This window comes from Triturus cristatus, chromosome 3_1 (genome assembly GCF_964204655.1).
Source record: "Triturus cristatus chromosome 3_1, aTriCri1.1, whole genome shotgun sequence".
NCBI lineage: Eukaryota > Metazoa > Chordata > Amphibia > Caudata > Salamandridae > Triturus > Triturus cristatus.
This window is the reverse complement of record NC_140583.1, coordinates 847119534-847139831: the sequence shown is the minus strand read 5'-3', so window position 1 is coordinate 847139831 and position 20298 is coordinate 847119534. Positions and strand designations below refer to the sequence as shown.

Sequence of the window (20298 nt, the reverse complement as noted above, 5' to 3'; positions counted from 1 at the left end):
ATGTTTTGTTGATGCCATTTTTTGGAGAAAAAAAAATTAGTGCTTTTTTCCCCAATTTTTGAGAGAGAAAAAACCCTACAATTTCCCACATTTTCTATATTTTTTCTCTGAACCCCTCCAGAGTAAAACATAAACCCTGGGTAATTTGTAATCCCCCAACATGTTGGAAAAAAGCTAATTTACGTTGGATATCATTTTCCGCACTCAAGGGAATAGAGTCGGCACTTCAAGAGGTTAAAGTCAATGCAATGCCAATTCCACCTCTGAAATTTCATGATGGTAAAAAAGACATCCATTTATCAAACGGCAATTTATACTCCAAAATACAATAGACCTGATTCACAAAGAAATTGGAAAATCCACTCACAGGATTACAGACAGTGTCAGTGACCTACAGACTTCTCGTTGAGTCATCACACCTCTTATCATGCATTACCTTTACATGATCCCAAGCAGGCAGCTAACCTGAAGGTTTAGTATATTACATATAGAAAAGGTCATGATATACTAATGTTTAGGGGTAGATTTTCAAATGTATAGACTCGCAACATAAAATGCTTCAAGGAGGCATTTGTGGTATCCAATGTAAGTTTATGTATAGTTATTACTGCATACTTAATTGAAGAGAGTAAAATTACACTTGTGGAAAAGTTTTCTATGGAGTGTGAAGGCACTTCACTTTTTGTGTCCGCAAAAAGAAGGAAAATATATTCTATATTTAGAAACCTTTTACCCTTAACCACTACAAATTTACAGGGTGTCAATCCCAGAGTATGATTTCCGGACATACTTTGGTAAACGTTTGCAAATTCCCGGAAGTCTTAAGTCTGCACCAATGCAAAGGCATTGTGGGTGCAGTTTTGTGTCCTTCTTTAAGAATTAGGCACCTGTTGCCCATTGCGGTTTAACACGGATTCTCCCTCAGTTTCTTTAAAATATTAGCATATGATACATCAAATACATTTACACATGCCTCAGAGAATGTTGTCCAACAGTTTAGCAAACCACTTTTTTCAAGCTGCAATTTTTTATGTATACGTTTGATTTTGAAGGGAAACAAATTACCAATCTTGCTTTCAGTATTCAGCAGATAATCAGGGAGTGATCAGTGAGCATTGTATGTACCCTAAAATTGAAAAATACTACAAATATCTACATGATTATGGACTGGAACCACAGCCAATAACGCCTGCTGAGCTCAATGTATTCCCAAACAGTGCTGGCCCTAATGTAAAGGCTTAGCATTAATTAATCATTATTTAAGTTTGAACCACGTGCACATATCAACACAAAACTTGCTTTAGTGTTGACAGTCCTTTCACAGATACGTGCTGTAAACTGGCAGCCAAAGGCTATGTGCTTCAAGGGCCTGGGCCTACGTGTCTTGGAAACAGTAACTTGGAAAACTTGCTGCCACTTGTCCTCGACCCCAAACGATAAGTCTTGGGCGTCAGACAATAGGAATTTCACCCCCCCATACTTCTGGTTCCATACAGACATTCAGGCAACATGTTCCATTAGACTACTGGCATGATAAGCGGGCAAAGGGTGGAGGTAAGATGGGCAATCCGTTAACTGTTTCAGTTAGTTTGCTTTAAGGGGTAGGTGATTTGGGACACAAGCACTGAGATTCCTGTGGTAAAGTACGCTTTGCTCCCCTCCTGCTACGCACTGATCCTCATTAATTGGTGGAGAGGATTCTACAAATTCAATGCACATTTATGTCCTTTTGTCACCCATATCCATTAACCGCTGTTGACCATTGCTCCTGTCTGTATGATCAATAAAAACAGATTTTTAAAACAGAGCATAAGGGAACAGATAGCGGAGTGATGATGAAAGTTTAATTTACTAAAGCTATGGTACTTTTACGCTAAGCCACAGACGAGTTAGTAAGAAAGCTAAATAGAAGGGACTGCAGTGGAGTATGTGCACCATAGGTGGAATTCAAACCACAGGGGATCACAGGGATAAAGAAAGCCAGGGGGTACGAATCCCAAAGAAATACTATATATCACACAAGGTACGTCCGGCTAATTGTCAGGGGAATAGAAGAGGGAGGTATAGTGTTAGCGAAAGGAGAAGGAAAGGAAGAAGGAGAAATCCCTTGCAGGACGAGGACCCTCACTCCCAGTTAGGTGACATGCTTCAGCATACCTCCCTCTCCTATTCTCCTGACAATTAGCCGGACGCATCTTGTGTGATGTACACCAGAGATGGAAGATACTGAGCGAGGGCGAATAGGGGATATGTTTGTATGGGTGCACTAGGTGCACATGGTGAGTTAATTGTGGTGGGGGTTTGATTCTCGCACACCAGTATTTAGAGGCTCCTTACCAATTGAGAAGACAAATTGCTATGCAGTTAAGTATAATTTTTCTTTGCAGGTCTGAGATTATACTACCAATGGCCTTGCGCATATTCTACTACAATTTTATGTAAAATTACATCCTGGAGAGAATGTGTTACTTAATTCACTTTGATGTAATCTACTTGACAATATAAATATGCAAATCATTTACTCTGAATAATATTTCATTGCAATGAATTGATAAACTACAATATATTCTGCACTGTACGCTTGGAAATGAGAAGCATGCCTCTGATGTTAACTTTGTAATGTTGTCATACATGAACAAAAGTGTCTGACTTGTAAGGATTGTACCGATTACAAAAAGGATGTTGCGAGAAAGCAGGCCAGTAATGAACTAGACAGAAGGCTGGAATGTATGGAGTAACAGTAAACAACAATACTGACAAGCATATCAGGCAAAGAAACATCCTAAAGACTGAGATTGCCAGAGTTATTTGCAGGGTCACCAGAAACTTTACCACAGGTGGTGAACTGAGGTATAAGACATGCCTAGAGATTTAATCGCACAATTTATCATCAGTTGGGAGAAGGAACCGAAACGGATAGGAGTTCTGCTTAGCTGTACTGCCAAGCAGGTACTGGTGAATGGTTAAATAATAGTATCCATAAGCAAATATCAACTGGTACCTATTGAGACCTACAAATAAACCATGCGTTGCAGAAGGCGTTTTCAAAGGGGGAGGACCTCTCAGAATCCTCCCGACTTGAGGAACGATTACTTGACTTTATGCCCAGAAAGGCATTATCCCAAACCTACCGTAAAATCATCAATGACACTTTCACTAGACTGCGGGGAACAAAATGGGAGAGGGACCATGAGAGCCGGGAAGATGACGAGCGGCCTGAAGCATTGGCATCCCCCCGGGAGGTGGCTATTAGGTCCTGATTCTGGCTTGTGCAAATAAAAAGTCTACATAGATGCTACTAGGCACGTACTACCCAATATATACCTTTTTTTCGCATGAGTGAACAATGCATGCCATAACAACGCGGTCGTTACAACGACTGCGTTGTTATTTCGCATACCGTTACAACGCAACTCGGAACAACGACTTGCTGTAGGGGGCGCTGGATGTTGGAATAGTATAATTTACTATTCCAACTCCAGTCTGTGCGGACACTAGGGAAGGTGTTGGATTTTAAATCCAACACCTTTTTCCTTCTGAACGCAAGTCGTTTTTCCGACTTGCGCTGTAACGGTATGCAAAATAACAACACAGTCATTGTAACGACCGCGTTGTTATGGCATGCTTTGTACCGCTTGCGAACTAAACGCTGTTTACCCGTACTACCATGGTAAAAATGGGCAAGGCTGCAACTTCACTGTGTCTTCAGAAGTTGTGGCCAAGTGGGTACGTTTTTCCACATGCTATGGAGTTGCCCCGCCATTCAGGTGTACTGGCAATCACTGGTTAACTGTCTGAATAGTGTGAGTGGGGGCAGCATGGAGGTCTCGGCTAAGTGGTGCCTCCTAAACTTCTGGGAAGTGACTGACCTCACCCGTATGGACCAGATCTGAATGGCATTGGGACTAATGGTGGCCAATCGTAATATTGCGTGGGTGTGGAGTGACGAACTTCGTCCACAGCCAGGTGAGTGGAGGAGCGACATGGACTGGTGCATGCTGGCAGAGAGGGTGATCTATGAGGGACGAAGGCTGTCCTAAAAAATTGGGCGAAATTGAATAACTACCGGGGTGGACCGTGTGCCCCTATTGTGAGTCGCAAGTCTGATGTTTTGTGCTTCGGGTGCCCAGCCTCCGTATCTGCTCGGTGAACTGTTAAGGTGGGAGGCGGAACGGGGGATTTATTGAGAGTGATGTAATTATATATTTTTATGGCCGTCTGATGATGCAACAGTGTACGATGCTTTGAATCACTGTTGTTTTGTGTGTTTCCTTTGCAATAAAAAGATTAAAAAAAAATAATAATACATAGTATTCATGATTCCTGGAAACCCGGGTATACAGATAGACAAAATCAAGTTACACTAGCTTGATGAAGCCTCCCACACTTTGTCTTTGACGGGAAATCAATAAAATCAAAATTCTAGATCAGAGTAAAAGTTTCCCACAATAAAACGCTTTTTGAAAATTTGTCTTGGGAACAGAATTTCTATACTGTGCAGAAAAACTAAGAACTCAAGTCTTTTTACTAAATAGTAAACAATCACAAAGAAAAGTGCAAGAACCAAAATGTTCATCCTAAGGATCTGTCAAAAAATAAAGAGCCAGCTGTCCTAATCAGACACCCTTAGCGGCTATACACTAACATATTAATGCTCTAACACAGTGGTTCCCAAACTTTGGACTCTTGAGGACCCCCATTGAGTCACTACTGGAAGCCGGGGATCCCCCAGCAATTTGTACTATTTAAATTTCCAACATTAGAACAGTAATTCGCAAAAAATACACAAAGTGCGCACCAAACAAATACTCGAATTACTAATAATTTTATTATTTTATATTGAAAAAGTTTGCAAAAGAAATCGAAAAATGTTAATGAGAGGGTTGGTGCTGCATCTCGGCGACTAACTTTTCAGTGTTTGGTTTTATTCCGCAGTACAAAGCTCCTGCTTCTGCCAAAGCCGGACTGGAAACCCAAAGCAGCCCTGGCAAATGTTTGACCAGTCCCTGTATGGTGCACACCAAGTGCAGCAAGTAAGCCTTACCACTACAAAGGTGGCTCTGGGGGGCTCTTCCGCAAATAAAATTTGGGGAAAAAATGCCGCATTCTACAACACATTTGCCATTATATATTGAAATGTATTCGCTTTTAAAGCATAGTAAATGATGACCTTACTGTTTGTTGGGGAACTTCGATGATTCCCTCACTATCACCCATCAACAGTGCCACTTATCTCTCGACAGCCCCTCTGTCAAATGTATTTAGTTTGTTTCATAGCACCTCTCTGTAGAAAGCTGGCGCTGTATATACTATATCAAAAAGAGAGATAGTGTGCACAGAGTCTAGTATGTCCCCAAAGGTATAGCAGAGGATAAAGTAGATATAATACCTTACTCTCAATTTAGTGGCAGCTGGGCTGAGCAGTTAGGCTTATCAGAGGGTAGTGTGAATGCATTTTTGTACACACTCATACAGGGCAGGAAAACACAGTTAATGACTAACTCCAGGCCAAAAATATTACTTTTATTTTAGGAACCAAGTGGGACTCAGTTACAGGTAAGGAGACTTTTCAGAAAGGCAATACTTTCAATATACAGTTGTCAAATAAAGTATTCAAAATACTTCACAGGCGCATGTAATACTTTTCAATGTCAAAGAGATACGTTGTATTATTCTCAGAATCAACACTCAATACAGTGAAAAAACAATGCAATCTTATGGGAGGAAAGACAGGTAAGTAATTTTCAGGTAAGCACTCAACCTACAAGTTCAGTCTTAGGGGGGCTTTGACCAACACTGGGCAAGCGTTGGTCCAAGGTACGTACTACACCACCAGCAGCAGTGGGGCGGCCGGGTGCAGAGGTTACTGGGCCCAATGTTAGCCTATAGGAGCTGGGGGCACCTGGAAGAGGCACCAGTTGCAGGTAAGTGACTGTGGTTCAGGAACACAGGCCCTGGGGGTTGAGGTCAGCACTGTTGGGGCCACCAAGTAGCACCAAAGCTTCACCACCAACGGCACTGGGGCAGCAGGGTGCACAGGGGGCGTCGGGTGCCCTATGGAAATCAATGGAGATCCTCAGTTGGGGATAAAGACTGCAGACACGGTCCAGAAGACTGGATGGAGGAATCCAGCGACTGGAGGTGAGTAAGACAGTGGGGGGAATGCTGGGGCACCGTAGGTAGGGCACTCCAAGACCTGGGAGCTGCGGGTGTCTTTAGACATTGGGTTTTTCTCACTGGATCCGGTCGCAGTAGAGGGGGACCCTTCACGATGAGGCTGCAGGTGACATTGTGTAGTCCTGGAAAGGTCAGCCACCGATGTAGACGAGGTCAGGATTGCTGGGGAGACTTCACAGGACAGGTGAGTCACTCAGACTCGGGTCATGGTCATCGGGTGCAGAGTGGTTCAAGTATCGCAGATTCGCCTGGATCTGGTGTCCTTGAGGTTATTTTTCTTTCTGGACAAATCCAGTGTCCATGGGAGAAAAGAGTCTTGGTCTAAGGCAGCTGAGGTCTCTGGGATTCTTGGAGTTGTTGGCTGCGGGACACGCAGGTTTCTGCGAGCGGGGTCCCTGAAGCGGGAGACAGGCCGGTAGGGCTAGGGTCAAGTCAGTTGTGGTTTTCCTTCTTCTCTGCAGCACAGCTCTTTGATCCTCCTTCTTAGGTCATCGAATCTCAGGAGCAAGGTTCAGAGGATCCCTTAAAATACTACATTTAAGGGCATTACTGAGGTCGGGACAGTAGCCAATTGCTACTGTCCCCTGGGGTGACTACACCCTTTGGGTGACCCCTCCCTTTAGGGAGAGGCGCACATCCCTATTCCTATTGGACCCAGTTCTCCAAACCAAGATGGAGAAGTCTGAGAAAGGGGTTCACGTCAGCTCCTGGCCACTCTAGGGGTGTGCCAAGCCAAGTTGGGCACTCCGACTCTGCCTACTAATTTTCCCGCCTGTCCTGCCGCCAAAAAGTGGGGCTGGGACAGACGGGCGGGCATCTCCACTAGTTGAAGCTGCCCAAATCAGCATAACACAAGGTGAGAGCCTTTGAGGCAAGGGGGAGGTGTGAAGCACCTCCACCTAGAGCAGGCTTTGTTCCTGACCTCCGAGACCACAAAGACTCTCACCCCATGAGGTCAGAAACCTGTTTGGTGGCAGCTGGTTGGCAGAGACCAGTCAGCCAATTCACTAGAAGTTGGTCGTTTTTCAGAGGGCATCTCTCAGATTCCATCGGAGTTCATTTTATAATAAATTCAACACAGTGTGGCTTTCTTATGCTGACAAGTTTTATACCAAACTTCTCAGTCGTTAGTAAAGCCATCATGGAGCTGTGGAGTTCGTATTGACAAACTCCCAGCCCATGTACTCAAAATAGCTTCACTGCACTTACAGTGTCCAAGAATGGTCTAAGACACTGTAGGGTTCATACTGCTCATGCAGTTTTGCCCTCACCTGTGGTATAGTGCACCCTGCCTTAGGGCTGTAAGGCCTGCCAGAGGTGTGATTTACCTATGCCACAGGCAGTGGAGTATAGGCATGGCACCCAGAAATGTGTGCTATGTCAACTCTTTTAGTTTATCTCCCCCAAACCACATAGCCTGCAATGGCAGTGGGTATGTGTTTGGTGTGGGGTCCTTTAGGGTGGCACAAAACATGCTGCAGCACTAAGGGACCCTCTCTGGTCACAAGGCCCTGGGTACTTCTGGTACCTTTTACAAGGGACTTATATGTGGGCCAGCGGTGTGTCAATTGTGGGAGCAATGGTACAGTATTGGGGAAAGAACACAGGCCGTGGGAACCTGTTTGGTAGGGACCCAGGGCACCTTCAATCACAGCGCATCAGAAATCTGGCAAAAGGTGAGGGTTACTGCAACAGAAACCCACTTCCCTACACTCTCATACCCCAAAACCGGTCCCAGAATGCTTATTTCTGGTCCAGGGAAGACCTGGCTTGGCAATTCAGGCTGGACTGTTCCCATGAGCAACAGGGTCAAGACTGATTTTCATATGACTGGGTCTCAACTGGGGTGGCGAAGTGAGCTAAAGAACGATGATGGATTAAACCCAGATCTGTGACTGGGGGTAAGTGTCTGAAAAGTTTCAGCACTCCGTCCATCATCTCCTTGTGTTTGCTTAATTTTCATAGTCCACAGGGTTTGGCCAGACATTAACAAAAAAGGTATACAGTGCAGAATCCCATCCTTGCAACTAGTCAGGCAGCAGTAAAGTACAGTCGTTAAACACACCATACCAAAAGGTGTACAGTGAGGCTCTGTGCGTGCAATCATTTTCCATAGGAACATATAGTGCAGCACTCTGCCGCTCCAATTATCAAATCAAGATGTACAAAGTGTAGTCCTCAACTCCAGGATTTTAAGGGGTTTAGATTTAAGGACTCTGTGGAAAAACAATTACTTGCAATCGTTTTTTTGACATTATACTATTAATGGAACAAACAGAAGACATCATCACTAAGATTATATACAATCCAATATGACTGCAATTACTGGCCAATGATAAAACATGAATAAGACATGTGGCCTAATATACCAACCACGGGCAGCACAAACATAAGGCTTATGTTAATACATTTACCAAAACATACTTCAAGGATATGCACCAACCCTGACCTGCACAAAGTGTAACTGATGACAACTACCAAACCTGTAAAGTACACAAAAAAGTGATGGATGGAATGCTTGAATTAATCTCAGTCACTGGTAATTGCTTGGGCCGCATCCCAATCCATCATTATTTTGCACACCATGTCACCTCAGTTTGGACCCAGCTATATGCAAATCAGTCTTAATCCTGCTCCAGTCGGAACAGTCCAGCCCGAACTCCCAAGCCAGGTCCTCCCTGAACCACAACACAAGCAGCCCGTGATTGGTTTTGCTCTAGTTATGGGCTTATCAGCTGTGTACAGCTTGGTTCTAGTGACACAGTGAGCACGGGACCCACATTTTAGCACACCAGTCCCACTTAGGGTGACAAAGTACACAGAAAAGTGATGGATGGAATGCTTGAATTAATCTCAGCCACTGATAAGTATTCTGGCCATATCCCAATCCATTATTATTTTGCACACCATGTCAACTCAGTTTGGGCCCAGCTATATGCAAATCAGTCTCGACCCTGTTCCAATCGAAACAGTCCAGCCCGAACTGTCAAGCCAGGTCCTACGTGAAGCGGAACACATGCAACCCAGGACAGCAAAAATACAAGATTTTGTCATCACAGGCGCAGCCCTGAGTGGCATCTCCCCAGGCGTCCGGACGTGAGTAGGTCCTGCGAGCAGGAACCCCGGTGCCCCGGTGGTTCGCCCTCACCAGCGTTGCGGGAGTTACGGACGTCCGGGCTGGGGATAACCATCATTCTATTCTAGGTTTCTCCAGAAGGAAGCAATTACCAATACCCACACCTCTCTTGTTCCCTGGATTACACACAAATCCATATCACAGGGACGGTACTTCCTAGGACACCCTCTTGATCGTCCCCCCTACTTCAGAGTAGGTGAGGATCCCCCCACCCCCGGTCCTCATGAAATGCTGCTCATCCTTTTGGAGAATCAAGGCATGAAACATGTCGACCAATTGACCACTTTCACTTTTCACTCCTCACTTTGAGCTGCAGCAGGTTAAATTTTCCACGCCAGCCACAACTCTCCTAGTCAGTTTTAATTATAGCATCAGTATCCAGCGAATAAAGTATCTTCGGACACTCATAGCTATTTTTAGACTCACTTTCACTCCCACTCTACTCACCACACATCTGCTCCAACACCCCATCTTCTAGGGCCTGTCGGCAAACAACATAGAAAACCTCTGGCAAAGAGCGCCCCTGCGGGGCCCATTGGGTATTGCAGCGCCAGCCCAACTAGGAGCTGCCCTTTGATGAAGCATGACACCTCTCGGGGTGTGTGAGGGCCCTTGCTCCTTATTGGAGCTATCCCCCTTCTATCTTCCTTTACCTGGAACATCCACACTCATTCCTTCCAGACCCCCTCCATAGGATCTGCATACCTCTTGTTTTGACTTCCTGGCATATAATCAAGACAGCACAGCAGCTTGTGCACATGGATATACTAATCACAACCACCAACCTCTAGCAGCACCTAACAATGCAATGTTATCACAACTGCAGGCCCGGCAAGACATATGCAAACACTTGTAAAGCTTCATACGGGTACCATATTCTAAGGTGTTGTTAGATTGAGCCCCACCAGTAATTAATATGAAAAGCCCAAGAATTCAGCCAGGTCCTTTCACAACACACACACACACCTCCCCCCCCCCCCCCCAACCACACCGCAGTCCATGATCGTCTTGAAATGTGTTTTCTTAAAAACGAAATACATTCCATGGTGGCCGTTCTGCACAGAGGCATGCCAGCATCCTGCAATATGTTTCATGTGGTTATTTTTTTTGTAAGAAGACACATCACAAGATGTCCACCATTAGTGCACATGCCGATCTTCGAATGGGTTTTGTTAAAAACAAAGTGCTTTCCAAGAAACCATTAGTAACTCCAGTAGGTCTCCGGCCGGTAACATGGGCATAGCCTATTAGCTTTGCCAATGCTTCCCCCCCCATGTATGAACTAAGCTCATCTGTGCATGCACAGTACTGTGATCCTGTCGGACAGAAACCAGCGCGCCTGCCAAAATTACTGTGCTGCTCATGTGCATTGGATTTTAACAAGCACCGTGCATGCTTATTATACTTTTCGATTAACCAAGCAAACATTGCAAATGTGTTTCACCCTTCCCCTTTAATCTTCTCTTTTTGTCAGCGAAGTGCCCAGGGAGGCTGCAGTGCTTCCAAACTTTCTGGAAATACAACCCCACTCACTAGGACCACTTTTGGTGTGAGTGAGCAAGCAGTAATCTACGAACAGTGTTTTGGCAGAGACAGAGGTTCGGAGGGAATACATTATGCCACAATGTCTTAAATATTTTTTGAAATGGTGAAAACTGATGATGGAATTGTCATGAATAAATTAAGAGCAGGTTGGCTTGCTAAGTGATTTGATGACTTGGCTTTGCTAGTACCCAAGTATTTTACCTGGACAAAATAAACAATCCAATAGATGGCTGCTGTGTTTTCAGTCAGTGTCTTGCATAATACTTAATGACAAAACGTTCACCACTTTCTCAAAATATAAATCACGCAGTCCTCATTTTATGTTTAAGCAATCAATGCTGCCATTTAGTAATTCCATGTGTGATCTGCCCTTAACGCGGCTGTCAGATTCACCGTTAAATTCAAAGAGGGGTTTGTTCCTGTGTACACAAAGAAAAGAACATCACCCGCCTGACCTAAATTACTTTTATCTTTTTCCTTTAAACCTAAACAGGTGATTATAGTGATCCATCTAGACATAGGGGCCAAAGCAAGAATTAACCAAAAACTCCAAATACATGCAAATAAATGTCATGTATTACTGAAAACATCATAATATATATATATATATATATATATATATATATATATATATTCACTGAAAAAAATCAAAAGGTTACAGAAACATTATAGTTAGGCTCAGATTTCACTTGTACAAAAGGAGTGAAATTCAGCTAAAACTCACCCCCGCATTGCACTGCTTATGACCTCACATATTACATCACTCTTTCATGGTCAGTGACATCAATGATGACATCTCAAAATTTGCTTGTGAAGTTGAGACAAGAGATATTGCGCCACAGTCTAATGCAGATATTTTGTGCTTATCCAGCCGGACAGAGGTTCATCCCGGATGCCGACCCCCTGAGCAGCACGGCGCATTCATCGACTATTGATCATTACGCCATCCGTGCACAAGCCTGTGGCTCCACTCCCGTGAATCCCTCCAATTTCTTTACTTGAGGCCATCGCAAAGTCGTATTACACGCAGCCCCTCCTGAAGTGTTCCCTGAAGTGCCCCTTGATCCTCGACCTGCCAGTACCGCATATCTGCGACGGCCGGAGCCCCTACCGAGCCCGGAGGTTCCCGCATCCGGTGTTGTCACACCCACAGTCTCGTGGCAGGCCCTTCGGCCTTCCCCAATTATCTTAGCCACTTATATACAGGCATGCTAATATAATGTCCTGAAGATGATCCACGCATTGCTCACTTGGATCAAAACGCCGTCGACACCTTAAAACGCCTCATCCACTAAATGTGATGTCATTATTAACTGTGTAGAGACGTTACTTGCGATTTGTTTCTTAAAATTCATACTACTTGTCAAAACAAACCGTAAGCGTTGCCTGAGCCTCGCTTAAATGTTCTCCCTAGTTTATGTTTGCATGTTTGTGTAGTAGGATGCAGGCTTGTGTCCCACTGTTCAATATTTGTGTTTGTTAATATCCAAAAAACTTGCTGATAAATTAAATATTGAACCTCTGTCCGGCTGGATAAGTTAACCAATACAGCACTGATTGGGTCTGTATTCATTTGTTACTTCCCATCCCTACCTCCCTAAGGACCATTGTAGCACAAAATAATTGATTCCCGAGGTCCCTGCCTGACTTTACTTGGGTCCCCTTGTTGTTTGAAAAGACAGTCTAACACAGAGGCATACTTCAAACAGTACGACAACGCTAAAGACAGCAACAACCAGGTACAGAGACGTGCTAAATGCCGTGATAGCTGAGTGCAAGAAAGCACTAAAAATGAAACGCTTAAGGAAGTGACAACCAGGTACAGAAAGTGCAACGAGCAGCGACAGCCACGTGCAAGAGAACGCTGCAAGCAGAAGCAGGTAAACGCTGAGAAGCATTAAAGGTGGCGATAACTAGATATAGAGCATACGATCACGCTTACCAGTGTTATTTTCCATATAGGTACTATAATATAGGACTCGGTAAACTTGTTACCCTTCACCTATATTCTCTCCCTACATTACACTTGTCACGGTTTACAGGGACTGACCTTTTACCTAGATATTACAATGCATTCAGAACGCAGGTTTTCCCTAGTTCAAAATCTCATACATTATGCATACTGCCATCTCCTGTATAAAATCTATGTACAAAGTTCATGCCCAACGTCATTCTTAGGCCGATACAGTAATACAGCAAGGTAGGGCCCCTGGGGAGACCTTTGGGTGTATATATACACATCACATCTTGCTAAGGTAGACAGAGGAGACCGAGAGTTCACGGCTGACACACTGACCAGAGATGCTGAGGTTCCTGCATGCAGACACTCCAGCTCGCAGTGGTCTAACATTCCTCGCAGGTTGTCCAGCTCGAGACCAAGACGGGGTCCCATAGTCTCACTTCAGGTAATGGGGTTGACTGAATCCTAGAGGAATTCTTGGCATAACACCTACACCCATGATAGGTACACTTAGGTACATCTAGTTAGGGAGGCATCGTAGAGGTACGCATATTTTTATCATGTGTTTTATATACTTTAATGTATTCATGATTTTAGTAAGATGGTAGAACTATACCATACTTTTACCATTATAGTACTGTTAATCATTTATATCCTATACTGTCTAACGGTTGTTGCAGCACATCTATTCTACTCCAGAATAACAACTGTTCAATAAATGATTATTGAAAACGCCCAGTTTGTTTTATTCGGTGTAACTCTCCAAGACAGACTAAGTAAGCACGAGTAACTGAGCGAAAAGTAGTATATTGTCCTGTGGGATCAGGGTTGTCATGTTTAATGGTTGCCAAGAACTATTCCCTCCTTGGTGAAAGGAGAGTATAGTAGCACTGTGAGGTAGTTGGTACAAGAAGGCCAACATACCTGGTGGGGGTGATAAAAGTTTGTCTGACACCAATCCTACAGTGTATGTTGTCTAAACGCGCAGATCCTCTATACTCGTTATAGGAACTACACGACACCAGAACCTGAGTAAAGAGAGCCATCCAGCCTCAGTACCTAGTGCCGCAATCCAAGCAAAAGCACAGGGGTCTGTGCTTACGAGGCTGGTGAATCACGTTGGATAAACTAAAAAGTAATGAGCAGCGGTCGGAATAGTGCCATTTTCTTTTCCAATGGCTGCTGAAAAGAGCGTCAGATATGGCGGCGCCGACGCCTTATTGAAACCATCCCTTCCAATCGATACCGGTAAAAAAGAAAAATATGCCAAGCAATGTTGCCAGCTGCACTGCCTGAATCAAAACCTTTGATGATTTCATTAATGTGCTGGAAGAAGCATATGACAAAAAGATAATGTAATATCTAAAGAATTTAGCAGGTGAAGGAGTAAAAGAAGTGATAAACAAAATACCACAAGGTGATGAAGTTACGTACCGTCAAGTAAAAGAAGCGTTAAAAACCAAGTTCAATCCAATGCCAAATGTTGACTATGAAAGGTACATTTTCAGTCAGAAAAGGCAGAAAGCTGGGGAAATGATGGATGAGTTGGTAGAAAGACTTGATTTGCTCCTCAAGCATTGTAAGCTCAATGATTTCAACGATGAAGAGGCCATGTATCTCATAGTAGATGGTTGTCTCTCCGATTCCTTCAGACAATGAATGCTAAAAAAGACACTAAGATTGGAGCAAGTAATCATGGCTGCAAGAGCGTAAGAAAGAGCTGACAAAGAAGCAGCTAACATGGAGGCCGGAACAGCCCAAAACGAATTCCACAAGAAGGTAAATGTCCCGCCAGTCGACAGATATGCAAAGGATGAGGGCATGTGAACCATTCTGTAACGGTTTGCAAGGGAAAGATCAAGTATGTCCCGCCGAGAGAAAAAAGTGGTTGCCAGAAAGTTCGAGAGACATTCCAACCTCGCCCACAAGGCCAAACGGCAACATCAGTTGAGGCAAGTAGAAAATGAATGATGTCGATTGTCATCAAATTCCTCATCTAAAGGTTTGTTACTGCCCTAGTCAAGCGAAAGTGAGGAAGATGAGTGAGTGATGTCAAAGTTGAACGCTGGACGACGTGCACAAGTAGGATTATCTTTATGCAAGGAAGAATGCCGGTCGAAGCTAGGTCAACAAGTAAAATTGCGAAATTCATTTGGACACTGTCCCAAAGTAACACTGAAAATTAATGGGTCTTCCACACCTTTTATCAAAGACAGTGGTGCGTCAATAAACATTATGCCAGTGGAAAAGTACAATGAACTGTCTCAAGTGCCCCGTTTAACCTTGTCGAAAACCAAAGTATATACGTTGGCTGCTTCAACGCCACTGCAAAGTCAAGGTTCAATCATAGCAACTGTGAAGTTTAAAAAGACGAAAGTCCAAGCACCAATTCATGTACAGCCAGGCACTTCATCAAGCGCATGCTTACTCAGTTTCAGCACTGCTGCTGACATGGGGCTGATTTCTGTAAACTACAATGTCAATGTATATCATGAGACAGTGAATCAGTTTTCATCCTGGTTTCATAGATTAGGAAGACCATGAATGAGCAAATTCACATAAACAAGGATGTCCGTTTTGTTATTCACCAACATTGTTGACTGCATTTCATTTACAATAGGCTGTTGAAAAAGAACTTGAGGCACTATTAAAGCACAACATCATTGAGCGATCCGCTGGTCTGATGAAATGGTTATCACCCATAGTGGTAGTGCCAAAAAAAAAAAGAAAGACAGTGGTGGAGCTATGCGCATCTGCGTTGATATGCGCTAGCCGAATAAGGCAATTAAAAGAGACTGACATCCAGTTCCGCACATTCCGGAAATGATTATGTACCTGAATGAAGTTAAAGTAGTTTTTTCCCACCTTGATTTGAACAAAGGGTATCACCAGCTCGAACTGGAAGAGAACTGCAGGCACATTACTACCTTTTTGACTCATGTTTTATTTAGATATCAAAAGCAAAGTTTTGAGTGTCATGAACTGCAGAACTCTTTCATGATGTCATTCTTTGCATAATAAAGCCAGTCACAAATGCTTTTAATTACAGTGATGACATACTCGTTTTTTAGGCCACCCGAAAGGAACATGATAAAGATCTTACACTAGCGTGTTGTACACTTGCCGATGCAGGTCTCACTTTAAATGCGGCAAAGTGTACGTTTCAAAAGACCAAACACAAGTTCTTGGTTATATTTTTTCTGATGGGGGAATGACTCCAAATAAAGTAAAAGCCTAGTCATCTACTTCTCCCCCCACAAGATGTAACTATGCTGCGATACTTCCTTGGTATGGCCAGTTATTGTTCAAGGTATATACATGACGTTGCCCAATTGAGAGACTTAACGAAAAGAAATATACCATTATTGATGGTTAACTGAGTGTGAACAAAGTTTCAAGAAAATCAAGCATGCAATTGAGAACGCCACTGAAACAGCATACTTTGATCTGAAATTGCAGACAGAGGTTGTTGTTGATGTGAGCCCAGTGGGGTTGGGTGCCATCCTTGCCCAACACACAGGACACCACAAGGCCCTAAGACACATTGGGAACAAGATAGCGAAATTTGTCATCGACGGAACATGCCTATTCACAACTATAAAAAGAAAGCCACACCATGGCAGGTAAGAGGGGTAGCTCAGAGAGGGGAACTTAGTTCACACTTTGGCTGCCCTGCTTGGTACAGGGTAAGGGGGCATGCACATCCTGTTGGTACCCTCAAAGCTCAGGCAGAAAGCACAGCACTTCAATCACTTCTGGGTTCCCGTCCATAATCCTAACTCCACAAATTAAACTGCCCCACTACCGCAAGATCTTGATATCTTATCAAAAGATACATATTTGATGTGCATCCTGTTTTTTTATACCTTTCCTTTTCTATCCTCTCAATACCCTGAAGGCTGCAGTGGGAACAAGCAGCTCTCCTACCACTTCTGGGGGCTAATGCATGATCATAACCTCCTTGGTCGATACTGCCCCATTATCCGCCAGAACTTGACATCTCATTGAAAGACACATATTTGATGTGAATCTCATTTTCTTCATTAGCTATAAAGCTCCACACTTAGATGGTGGAAAAGTAGTCTTGGGTCAGTTCTTTCCCTCCTGACGTGCCAGATCTTGGTAAAATCACCTTGGTAAAATCTGCCTCAGTTCTCGTATCTACCAAAATTGTGAGTGTGCTGAAATGCGTGATGAGTTAGTATTAACTGCATACAATCTATAAACATGCATTTCAATTGCAGTAATCTGCTAATCTCATGTATGGTGTATCGAATGTAAGTTCTACGCTCCTCAATACTTCCATTATGAGTAGTCCTGCAAAGTTTGCCTCTCTACTCACTAACTAGCTGTTCTCGAAGATCATTTATTAACCTGATGCAGCACACACTCATTTTCTCTAACACTGCTTTTCCTCTATTCAAGGGTAGGTTTTGCCAGTGGAATCACAGACTTTTGATTGATCGTTTTATTTTTGAAGGTGCTGTGAAGAAACAAGTTCAAAGTGTGCATTAGGATGAAAGAGGGCGCTTTTGTTATGGTATTTTGAATGTTGTGTTTAAAACCTGAAGTATTCTGTCTTTTCTTGTGGTCTTACTTCAATCGCTATGTAGAGGTTTGCAAACAACTAGGTTGTTGGAATTAATTCGCCCTTTAGTAGTAAAAGCATTTTAACAGAAACCGGTACATAGGATAATAATCTGATATTGTTTTTATTGTGATAATGATTCCTGTTACTGAAGTTTAGGGTTGAACAATGTCAATTCTCCGCCCACCTCACCCAACTAGGCAAGAGGAACAGGGTTGAGAACAAGTATTCCATAGTGACCCTCTCATCCCAGATGGTACATTTTCCTGCTTTGTCGACAGCAGAAAAATGAACATTCAAGACTAATACGATGTAGATGAATGTTACTACTGTAGTGTGTCCTCTTTGCCTTGCTGAATGAAGCCTTAGTGTATTACTACCAAAGCTAAGTCCCCTTCCAGTCTGTACCAGAATGTAATGTCCTATTCTAGCTGCTCCCCATACACAGCCTTTATGTAGTACTGCAGCTCACAGTAGGTTGGTCTAAAGCCTAGAGCACGCACGAAGAGGTGTGATGCCTCTACATCTGGCTGTAATCAAGAAATACAAAAGACTAGGCCTCACCTAAAAGGTCCACTATACCTGCACAGACTTAGCAGGCCCAACTCTCCCATTGCCATCTAACAAAGGGAAGTGCTTCAGAAGTTTAATGAGCAGCCCCTTACAAAGTCTTAATTTGATTTCTAAAGGGAGCCTAGACACCACCCTCCTCACCTTAGTTAATGTTAACAGAATTGTAAAGCGCACGTCTACCCTATGGTATCTTGGTGCTGACTCAGCATGAACATAGAGAGAGACTGTGAGTGAGACTAATTGTTAAAAATCTGGGTTTTTAAGAGCTTTCTTAAGATTAGCAGTGATGGGGCAGCTCTACTATTAGAAGGTAGGAGGTTCCAGTGCTTTTTGGCTTCCGACATGTAGCTGCTTCCACCCCATTTCACTCTAATAAATCTGGAGGACATACCTTTCTTGTTCCTCAGTGTCAGAATCTCTATCGTGCAGTCACAGGAATGAATGCAATACATGTGCACTATCTGGAAAAGTTGTCCTCGCCTTTCATCTTGAGTAATGCTACAACCAAGATCATCAAATATTTTACCCTTTTTGGTTTTATTAGTAATACTCTGAGCCAAACTTGAGGATGAACATCACCAGAAATCCACTCCAGCGTTTTCAGAATCTGCTTCTCGACGTTTGCATTATTTACCAAAATATTTTCTCACATTGCTATGATCTTGAAGTTACTGCGACCTTCGAGCATAGTCTAAAGTGCTCCATACCTCCCCAAGTATGCGCACAGCCATTACTTTACACTTCCAACTCCTGAGCAGGTGCACGGTCTATGCTGGTGCAGTGGACTAGTGGTAGGCCACATGCATGTTTGCCTTTAACTTTGATTGCATTTCTGAAAACTGGCCATGAATCAAAGATCACAAACTTCTTCTTTCTCCTCAAGTTTTTCTACTAACCCCACCAACCATTTGCATGATCTCACATACCCCCTACCCCACTAATGATCCCACCTAACTCTTTTTAATCCACTCTTCTGCAAGGAAACTGGAGTGAAGGCATGGACTGGTTTGCTTGAGCGTACAAGACTAATTCTAATATCCAACAATAAGCAAAAACACTGGACTAACCACTAACCTTGGATTCCAGAGCAGAGTGCTGCCCAGGGTAAAGCTCTTCAAAGCCTCACCAGGCGTAGTAAGGGCTATAAAAATGCAATATCCATCAATCATAACTCATAAGCCATCGCCATGAGCAGCAATAGTGATCGCAAGAATCAACCTTCGCCAGGGCTTACTGGAGGATTTGGTGATCACTGGTCATAATCACCAGAACTGGGCAACACAAACAAGTTTCAATTATTACAAGTGCTAGGTATCAGTAGTAAATACATAAGGCTTGGCTGGCCATAAGCTCAGCCCTGATCAACACATAAAGGCCACTTCCGTTAAGTGGCAACCCTGTGCATCACATATACACATTGCGGCACTGCTCACAAGTATGGTTCCGAATAGCACATAAACAATGGCTCATTGATCAAAATTAGGGCCCTGAGCAGCACATATGCAATACAATGAATGATTCGAAGATGATAAGGCAACCCTAACAGGCACATACACAAGGTGTCACTAATCACAACCATAGCCATGACAACACTCCCGAGCCAGGCGGGAGGTTCCCGAACAGGGGGCCTTACCTCCCGCCTCCCGTCAGACGAGCTCAAACATCCGACTACCTCTGCTTTGCTTTCGATTCTAACGGACTTCAATAGATGAAGGACACTAAAGCGACTTCAATAACTGAAGGCGGAGAGAGGCAATCGCATAGCTAGTTTAAAGCGATTGACATGTTAAGAGGCGGTATGGGGAGGGGCGTAGCGGTGGTACCGCCCCCTAAATTCGGAGATTGGCTTAAAAATACCCACACGATTCTGCTGCTATTCCGGAAGAGATCAGCCTATGTTTTCGGAAGAAATCTCCCAACCATCCGGAAGTGAAGGCGCAGCCTCTTGTGGTCAGGCATATTATTAGTGGGTGGTATTGGTTTGCTTTGGCCCCTTATTTCTTAGGTTCTGGACGCCTTTGTGGCGAAGGAGGGGGAGAGGATTTAACTTGTTGGCCACGACAAACTCTGGTCTCTAGAACTCGTTACAAATTCTTCCTTCGGTTATACAGCTGTAGGAAAGTCCGCGGGCAACGAGGAAACCGGTCGGGTCGTTGTTGGAGTGTGGGGCAGCTTTTTCTTTCAAGGTAGTATATATCATATAGTATTATGCCTTGCAGGCTCGGGTTGACTAGGCGGGCGAAAGGAAATGGGCCGGTGACCGAGGCCAGTTGGTGGGCCGTTTTTTGAGTGGACTAAGCTGTCCTGTCCGCCTGAGCC

The 20298-nt window shown here is 43.8% G+C and overlaps 1 protein-coding gene across 2 annotated transcripts in view; it reads right to left on the bottom strand.

Annotated features, from left to right (window-relative positions):
• Positions 1–19759, bottom strand: part of ATF2 (activating transcription factor 2) — a 443302-nt gene extending 423543 nt beyond the window's left edge. The window contains exon 1 of one of the 2 annotated variants that reach the window (XM_085645248.1): positions 19613–19759. The gene's annotated coding sequence lies outside the window, so the exon portion shown is untranslated. The remainder of the gene's footprint in view (positions 1–19612) is intronic. The other variant, XM_085645249.1, reaches the window with a different exon arrangement.
• Between the last annotated feature and the right edge of the window lie 539 nt (positions 19760–20298).